At 47.0% G+C, this 9,437-nt stretch overlaps 1 protein-coding gene across 5 annotated transcripts in view; it reads left to right on the top strand.

The window, feature by feature from the left end:
* The first annotated feature begins 3,410 nt into the window (after positions 1–3,410).
* The window catches only part of Dusp14 (dual specificity phosphatase 14), a 19,724-nt gene continuing 13,697 nt past the window's right edge, over positions 3,411–9,437 (top strand). Inside the window, exons 1-2 of one of the 5 annotated variants that reach the window (XM_021177392.2) lie at positions 3,411–3,466; positions 3,962–4,061. The gene's annotated coding sequence lies outside the window, so the exon portion shown is untranslated. Of the gene's footprint in view, positions 3,467–3,543; positions 3,583–3,961; positions 4,062–4,144; positions 4,283–4,345; positions 4,519–5,449; positions 5,572–9,437 lie in introns of those variants that run through there. The other 4 variants (XM_029483060.1, XM_021177393.2, XM_029483062.1 and 1 more) reach the window with 4 other exon arrangements.

The following is a 9,437-nucleotide window of genomic DNA, read 5'->3' as shown; positions in this document are numbered from 1 at the left end:
TGAGGTGTTCTGTTGGAGCCTCAAACTTGCAGTGCTGAGGCTGGCCTTGAGCTCTTGATTCTCCTGCCCCTCCCTCTAAGACTGCCAGCCTCTGCTGCCGCCCCTAGTTCTCTTGGTTCTTGTTTAGTAACAATACATAACCCTGGACCAGATTCTTCACTTTTCAAGTCTGAAGCGTGACTGGGTTGGCAAAGATCAAGTTGAGCAAATCATATAAGATCACTGGTTAAAAAAAAAAAAAAAAAAAAAGCCGGGCATGGTGGCGCATGCCTTTAATCCCAGCCCTCGGGAGGCAGAGGCAGGCAGATTTCTGAGTTTGAGGCCAGCCTGGTNTACAAANTGAGTTCCAGGACAGCCAGGGCTACACAGAGAAACCCTGTCTCGAAAAACAAAACAAAACAAAACAAAACAAAAACCAAAAAAGTGTGTGTGTGTGTGTGTGTGTGTGTGTGTGTGTGTGTTTGGGTGCCCGAGAAGGTCAGGAGAGGGCACTAGAAGAAGGTATTGACTCCTCTGTATCTGGAATTGTAGGCAGTTGCAAGCCACCCAAGGTGGATGCCACGACCAAACTAGGAGGCTCCCTTCGGCAGAGCAGTATGTGTTCTTAACTGCTGAGCTATTTCTCCAGCCCTGCAAACATTCTTCCTAGGAGACACATGGAGGTCAACGTAAAGAGCAGTCACTGCCCAAGCAACTGAGGCTATTCTGGGGGAGGAAGATATCAGAGTAGAATCAGAGTAGAAGTCTTCAGCCTCTGCTCTCTGTGTCTACCCAGGTCTCCCTCTGAAGATACTGCACTGCACCAAAGTACCACTTAAGTGGTTGTGGCCAGGGGGACCCAAACCTTGGCTGGGCACCTACAACCTGTACTTTTGTAACTGAGGGCTCCTAAAGTAATTGACATCCATAAACACATATTTATAGTCTAGAAAGTGCCAATCCATTAGCTACATGTAACTATTTAAATTTGAAGTGACCCAGGCTTTGTGGCACAGGCCATAAATCCTGGCACTGAGAAGGCAGAGACAGGTGGCTAGGGTCTAGCCAGGGCTACACAATAAAATCCTGGGGGGTGGGGATTAGTTCTTCTTTTGGAGCTGTTGAGAAAGCATTTAAGAGCATTGTTCAAGAAGTCCTAGGTTCAACACTCAGCACCCATATGGCACCTCACAAACACCTGTAACTACAGTTCTAGGGGTTGACTGCTCTCTTGCTCTCTTCTAGGCCCTCTGTGGGCACTGGGCACCCACATGGTGACAGACATACATGTAGACAAAACACTCACACAAATTAAATGAATACATTTGGAGTTACAAGCTGGGGGATATGGTTCAGTTGGTACAGCGCATGCTGGCCATGCACAAGGACCTTAGGTTCAATCACTGCTACTATAAACAAATACATTCGAATTAACTAAAAAGGACTAACATTAGAAAATGAGCTCTGAAAAAAAAAAAAGTTAAAAAAGCTGGGCTTGGTGGCGCACGCCTTTAATCCCAGCACTCGGGAGGCAGAGGCAGGCGGATTGCTGAGTTCGAGGCCAGCCTGGTCTACAAAGTGAGTTCCAGGACAGCCAGGGCTATACAGAGAAACCCTGTCTCGAAAAACCAAAACAAAAAAAAAAAAGAAAGAAAGAAAAGAAAAGAAAATGAGCTCTGGGCTGGAGAGATGGCTCAGTGGTTATGAGCACTGACTGCTCTTCGGAAGGTCCTGAGTTCAAATTCCAGAAACCACATAGTGGCTCACAACCACCAGTAATGAGATCTGATGCCCTCTTCCGGTGTGTCTGAAGACAGCTACAGTGTACTTACATATAATAATAAATAAATCTTTGGGCCAGAGCAAGTGGGGCTGGAGTGAGCAGAGGTCCTGAGTTCAATTCCCAGCAACTACATGATGGCTCACAACCATCTGTACAGCTACAGTGTACTCATATACATAAAATAAATAAATCTTTAAAAAAAAAAAAAAAGAAAGAAAAAATGGTTCCTTGGTCACACAGGCTGCATATCAAGGGCTTAGAAGCCAGCAAAGGCTCTTGGGGCTCCTGCAAAGATCTACAGAGAAGGTATTTCAGCCATCCTTTCTACTTAACTCTAGATCATTAGCACACACTACACAGAGAAGGGTCTCTTTGCATGAGTTTGCCTCTCCCTCTTAAATTAGGGTGTGACTTTTCCTGGAAGGCTTATATTGCATAGTCTACAAAAGTTGTCCTGCTCCTTGTCCCCACCCAGAACTTACTCATGTGCAAGTAATAATGTAAGCAAAAATGATCCCAAAAATAAAAACTGGATGGAATTTAAGGAGGAGTGTGACTGCCACCAAGTCATGAAGTGAGTACAGGACTGTAGGTTCTCAACCTGTGGGCCAAGACCCTTTCACACGGGTCCCACATCAGCTATCCTTCATGTCAGACATTTACGTTATGGTTCAAAACAGTAGCAAAATTATACTTAGGAAGTAGCAACAACAATAACAATATGGTTGGGGGTGGCCACTGCAACATGAGGGACTGTGTTAAAGGGTGGCAGCATGGGGGGGGTGGAGGGGTTGAGAAGCACTGTAGAGGGACATGCAGAAATACAAACAGCATTCAATCACTTCCAGTAGAGATTTTGCTATTTTTACATTAGTGATGTCAAAAGCAGGTCATGAGATAAACTGCCGGAATGATATAGTACCAGAAAGATATCTTCCCATGCAGTTTGAACTCGGTGCTTTAGCCTAATCTTAGTCTCCTGTGTTCTTCATTAAATGGTTAATTTTGCCTAATTTTAAAGCTCTCGTGCTTTTTTTGTTTTTGTTTTTGTTTTTCGAGACAGGGTTTCTCTGTGTAGCCCTGGCTGTCCTGGAACTCACTTTGTAGACCAGGCTGGCCTTGAACTCAGAAATCCACCTGCCTCTGCCTCCCAAGTGCTGGGATTAAAGGCATGTGCCACCACGACCGGCTGCTCTCGTGCTTTTTAATGGCATCAAATCTCTTCAGTCTAGGCCATTTTAGCTTTCCCTGTATTATCACTAAAATGCCTCTGCTGTTATATTTTCGTCTGGGAAACAGACAAAAACTTCTAGATATTCCAGCACCCACAAAAAGACTGAATCCGGTTGGCCAACGGAGATTAAAAAAAGAAAGAAAGTAAAACAAAAACCTCCAGGTTTTACTTGAAGATGCTAGAAACTGTTAAGTAAGCCCCAAGTGCGGCGTGCTCCTCCTCTGTCCCCTCCCCCAAATCCAAGAATACTAGTTTGACTTCAGCAGTTCTGATGTCAGCGATTTGCTACAACGAGGGCATGGCTTGGGTGAGCACAGGACCAACCGAGCGCCAAGTCAGGACTCCTGGAGTCTGACTCACTGCAGAGGCTGGAGGAAGTCGTTCCTACCGCCCCTGTGTCGCCCCTCAGTTTTGCGAAGAGAAGAGTAGGGTGGCGCTAAAGAAAGTCAGTTTGCATCCATTCGTTTCAGGTGAGAAAACCTAAAGAGAGAAACCTAAAGAGGACAGAAAGAGAGGAGAGAGCTAGTTGAGAGCAAAGAAATTTCAAGGGATCCACAAGTCAGCCACGTTGTACCTAGGAGTGTGGGTGGGTACTGTCTACGCATCAGTGGTTTAGGGGTCTTTAACTCCTTTGGAGTTTCCCCAGTTACTGCCCTCACCTGTCAATCAAAATCCACCCAGCAGTTGGCGGAAGAGTTAGGGCGTGGTGGTGTGTGGGATTAATGCTTTAATCCCAGCATTAGGGAGATAAAGGCAGAGGCAGGCGGGTCTCTGTGAGTTCCAGGCCAACCTGGTCTACATAGTGAGACCTTGCCTCAACAAACAAGCTAAAAAGAGTGGGTTTGCCTTCCCTTGGGTCCGCACCTGGGGCTGTCTCGCCCGGGGGAGGAGGCGGGGGTGGCTGAGAGGCGGTGATTAGTCACTGGCTGCGGCGCTCACACCTTTTATTCTGTCTCTTCCTGCAGTTGCCTCTCTGCATTTGGACAGATTCTTCGAACGCCAGCTCAGAAGCTGGGCCGGAGAACAACGCGGCTGCAAGGAGCAGGGGTCTGCGAGTAAGTCCAGGTGAGTGAGTAGGAACCGGGGCCAGGAGGACCGGCCCGCGCCGCAGCGCGCACGCGCGGCGCCCGGAACCCACGCGCGTCCCCGCCGCGGGCCCGCGCTCGGAAGAGGGCGGCAGCGCGCAGGGAGCGGGAGGCGCGCGAGGCCGGCGGGCAGAAGCCGCGAGCCTCGCAGCAGCACGGACCCGAGAGTCGCCGCCGCCACCGCCGCAACCGGCACGCTCGGTACGGGGTGCGGGGGAGAGCCGGAGGGGCCCGGGCGCATGCGACCCTCGGCTCTGCAAACTTTGTGCGGGTGCTCGGCGACCTCGGGGCGCGGGGCGGGAGAGGCTGGGATCCCCGAACCCAAGCCGGCAGGCGTCAGCATGCACCCCGCGACCGGCCCCGCCACCCCCTGGAAACACTTGGCTTTCTGCGATGCCAAGAACTCAACTTGAGCGTCTCTCCTCGGTGTTAGATTGGTATGCACTGTGCTCACATCTGACTCTTATTTCTCCTAAGTATCCTTGCTCCGGAGCGAAGTTGAATTGTGTTGGGCTTGGGGTAGGGGAGGGAGCCGAGTGATGTTAGCCGCTTTAGGATTGTATAACTGCCTTGTATTGAAGTGGATGTTGCCAGTGGCATCGGCTAATGTTATGGTAACTGGGCATCTTAGAGGCAAGAGAAGGCGGGGTGTTTTACCAGTAGTCTCCCGGTCTAATAATACTAAAAACAACACCTCATACTTTCCACTCAGGAAAGCCCCACGGCATTTGGTTTACGTTCTCTGGGTAGTTTTCAGTGAAGTTTCTAAGAGGTAGGTGCAGAGCTGTACTTTCCCTATTTGTAGATGTAAAAACGGAGGCAAGGATTCGAATTCTTAACTGACTTTAATGAAATGTGGACCAAGAGTTTTAACGCAGTTTCCTGCAGTTCTTGCTCCAAAAAGTACCAACTTTGAAGTTTAATGGGATACCAGAACATCCTCCCTGAGGACAATGAAAGGTCAGAGAGGCCAAGGGACAGTGGTCTGCAGCTGCAGGCCGCAGCTACAACGCCGGGTCCCTCCGACAAGATGCAACTCTTTGAGTGTTGTATGTATTCTTTGCAAAGTTGTGTTTAGGGCTGCAATTTGCTGTTGTCTTTTGTGGACTCATAAAGGGCACTTAGTCTCGGTTTCCTTGAGAAACAGAGGAGTGAGGCACCCCCAGAGTGAGGCACCACTTCTTCCTTGCCGGAGACACCTTAAGAATTCACATGAGGTCAGACGAGGGCCGAGAGTTCCCGGGAGGAGGGAGGAAGGAGCCCTGCACAGGCGGCTTGACACATGGGCCCCACTCCTGCCTCCAGCTCTGACTCACCTACTGACGCTTGGGGGAGGAGAATAGCTGCTTGGTATTTTTGGCTTTCCCCCATAAAACGGGAGACAGTTGGCTTCATTCGAGTCTTCTCAGCATCCTTTTCGAGAGCGCTGTGCCCGCCGCTGAGCTTAGTCCTCCTCTCAGAAGGCAACCTTTGACACTGGCTGACTGCAGGTATGCATTCTGTGAGATCCCTGAATAGAGCTGCATACAGATTTACTGCTGGAGCTTCTAAATCGGGGAAATCCTTCAAGACTTTGGGATTAAAATTAGGGTTAAGAGAGATCTTTGAATTAGATGTATGCCTTTGCATGAGGAATTTCTTTTCTTTTTTTAACAAGATGGATTAAAAATATTTTCCCAGCATCACGATAAAAAGGCTTGGCTCATTCCATCCGAAGAATTAGGACTTTATATAGATCAGGTCATTGTCTTCCTTTAATCTTCAAAAGAATGGCTGTGTGTCTTTCTGTTGGCTTGTATCTTGTAGGCTCTTCCCAGCGTTTTAATAAGATGTGTATTTGCATAAGTGACTTGCTGACAAAATCATTTTAAAGCCGATCCGGTTTATAGCAATTTGGTTTCTGTCTAGAGCAGGTAGCATGCTCTTTAGGTAAAATCATGTTAACTCTGCCAGCACCTTACTGTCTCTCTGAGCAACAGGCAGAAGGATCTCACAAACAACTTGAAAGGAGCTGGGTCCTTGTGATGCTTGGTTTTACGCCCAGGTGCAGAATGGAAACTTCCCTATTAATACACACACAAACACCACACGCACGACCAACAGCGGCGGATTGATTGTCTTTGCACAGAGAAGACACAAGAGGGAGTGGAAGGCAGGAGAGTTGCTAAAGCAACGGATGGCCTGGGTATAAACTTACAGGGCTGGCATTTAAGGCGGTAGCTTCATTATTTATGATCGCTTCCCTGGGGGTGACACGACAGAAAGGAAAGCGTTAATGGAGGAGGGTGCCGCAGCTCCAGTCGGCAATGGCAGGAAAAGGGTTCATCTGACAAGTTCATGTCAGCAGGGCATGACTTTGCATAGCAAACATTTACTAAGGAGTTTTGCTGTTCTAAAGGCACCGGGCTGGGTGCTGAGATAGAAGGCAAATGAGGGTCACGACCTTAGACACTGAGCAATAGTGACATTCGGAGAGGATCGGAGCCTGTTTTTTGGTAGTTGATGAAGGAATAAACTGAATAGGTAACTTGATGAGTTACTTTAGAGGAAGATGTAAGGGTAACTACAGCCAAGAAGCAGACTCCTACTGCATTTTCCCCTCCCCCCAACCCCCACTACTTTTTCAGGACAGCTGATTACTGTACTGACTATAATGGAAATAATCTCCTTTGCCTATGGTTTTTACCTCCTAAGCACAAACCTAAACAGCACAGCTGTTCATGCCCTTTTCACCTTTATGCAGCATTCTTTTAGGTCTTGTTTGTTTGAGACAGGGTCTCTAAGTGTAGCCCTAGCTGTCCTGAAACTTGCTCTGTAGACCAGGATGGCCTCAAACTCACTGAGATCTGCCTGCCTCTGCCTCCCAGCTGCTGGGATTATAGGCATTTGCTACAACACCAGGCTTAGGTTTTTCTTTTCACTTGCAATAACTATATATATATATATAGATATCTATAGATTTGTGTGTGTTGTGTGTAATATATATTATATATATTGAACATATAGGTAATTGTGTAAATTAATGCACTACACTATAGTGTTTGAATTTTTAATTCATATTTTTTATGTGTGTAGAGTTTTCAGCTGCAGGTTTGTCTGTGTACTATATTTGTGCCTGGTGCCCAGAGGGGCCAGAAGAAGGTGTCAGTCTTCTTAGGGAAGTCTAGAGTTAAAGACAGTTTAAGCTGCCATGTGGAGGCTGGGGATTGAACCTAGGTAGGTCCTCTGAAATAGCAGCCAGTGTTCTTAATCACTGAACCATCTCTCTAGCCCCTGCACTATGATTTTGAAGATTTGTCTATATGTTGTCTGAGACTGTAGTTGCTTCATTTTGGGGTAAACATTACCTGTCAATGTCATATGTTGGTGAACATTCTGAGTTGTTTGTAGCCTTGGGCAATTATGAATAGTCCTGGATTAGGAGTGATGCTCTTTTTCAAAAGAGAGTGTCTCAATTTACATTCCTGCAGTGGTGTCCACCTTGAAGTCTTAGGTCACTAAGGGTGTTTGCTGTTTAACCACAGCAGGCTTGGATAGTTAAGTGGATACGTGTCATGGGGTTGGGGGTTAGTTTAGTTCCTGTTGTATAATGCACCAGTATGTCGGTGAGTGGTTGTTCTATCTGTATGTATGTTTGTACACTACATGCCTGCAAAGGGCAGAAGGCATTGGATCCCCTCTGGAACAGAAGTTACAGACAGTTGTGAGCCACCAGGTGGCTGCTGGGAATTGAACCAGGATCCTCTAATAGAGCAGCTAGTGTTCTTAACTACTGACCCATCTCTCCAGCCCCCTCTAATGTGTTTCTGTTTACTCTCAGGTGGGTCTCATACCTTTAATCCCAACAATTGGGAGGCAGAGGCCAACTTGGTCTATAGGATGTATTCCAGGACAGCCAGAAAATACACAGTTTCTGTCCCGAAGAAACCAAAACAGGCCAGGCTGTGGTGGCTGGTGCTTGCCTTTGATCTCACCCTGGAGACCAGACTGGTCTACAGAGCAAGGTCCAGGGCAGCAAGAGGGCTATACAACCTGTCTTAACAAAACAAGACAAAAAGTTCTATGGTTTGGGTTGACATAAACCAGAAACAGTTTTCCCACTGTACTTAGTCGAAAAATACTCAACAGACTCTATTGATATTATTTGACAGTTTATAGTTACAGAAAATTTACCTATGCAAAATGAGGTTCTAAAAATAGAAGTCTTTAAAGGCCTTGAGTGACTCCTAATCCTGGTGAATGAATGCTCGCTTTGTGCCCAGCCCTGAAGGTTGAACTCAAATATGTGAGGTGGGTGTGAACTCACACCCAGCCTTGGTAAAGAACTCTAAGGACAAGGAAGGACGGACACACTTGTGTGTGCAAGTCCCTAAGAGGCACATAACACAGCTGTACAACAGCACCTGTGCTACAGGAATAGGTGACATAGAGATGTCAATGGAAGCTTTCCTCTCACTCTTCATGAAAATAAAAGGAGAGGCAATTTAGAGGCTATCCCATACAGAAGTGTCCCTCATTCCCAGCACACTCTTTGTTAGGCTTTTGTACTTGGGTGTGCTGGCTGGGTTTAAAGTTAGGGATGTGTGTGGGGGGTGAGGAAGGAGAGAGATGAAGTCATCGAGAGACATTGACTAAATTCCACCCTGTTACATATTCTCTCTGTCCTGAGAGCATAGGTTCTGAGGCCTCCCAGGAGACCCTTCCTCACAGCCAGAGGGTGATGAAAGAGTAAGTTCAGAGCTGTGGAAGCCATGGGTCCTTTCTATTCCTTCTGGAAGGCAGCTTAGAAAATGCTATAGTACTTCGCTTTCAGTTTTTACTTACATAGGCCACAAATACCTTTTAAAATTTATCTATTTATTTTATGTGCATTCGTGTTTTGCCTGCACACATGTCTATGTGATCTTGGAGTTACAAACACTTGTGAGCTGCCACATGGGTGAAGGGATTTGAATCCAGCTCCCTTGGAAGAGCATTCAATGCCCCTAACAGCTGAGCCATCTTTCCAGCCCCCACTAATATTTTTTTTGCTTGTAAAATTTTTTTGTTTGTTTGTTTCAGATCTGGCTTTCAAGAAAAGATAACCCTGAGAATAGGATTAAAAAGTATTGTCAGAAGAGAGAGCCCATTGGTGTGTTTTGATAACCTCTTGACTTGGCAGCTGCTGCCAGCCACTTGTCAATGACTTGTTAGTGAGGCTGGCTCAGCTCATCTGGGTGCGTCAGTGGTGACTGACCAGAGAGCACTTCCTGTCCTGTTTGTCAGCTGTTAACTCCTCCTTCTGTCCTGTAGTCTCTGAAGGAGGAGAAAGCCCTTTTGAAATCCATGCCCAGTCAAGTCCCAGATGGATGGCCTA

Source organism: Mus caroli, chromosome 11, assembly GCF_900094665.2.
Source record: "Mus caroli chromosome 11, CAROLI_EIJ_v1.1, whole genome shotgun sequence".
Taxonomy (NCBI): Eukaryota; Metazoa; Chordata; class Mammalia; order Rodentia; family Muridae; genus Mus; species Mus caroli.
This window is presented reverse-complemented; position numbering and strand designations above follow the sequence as displayed.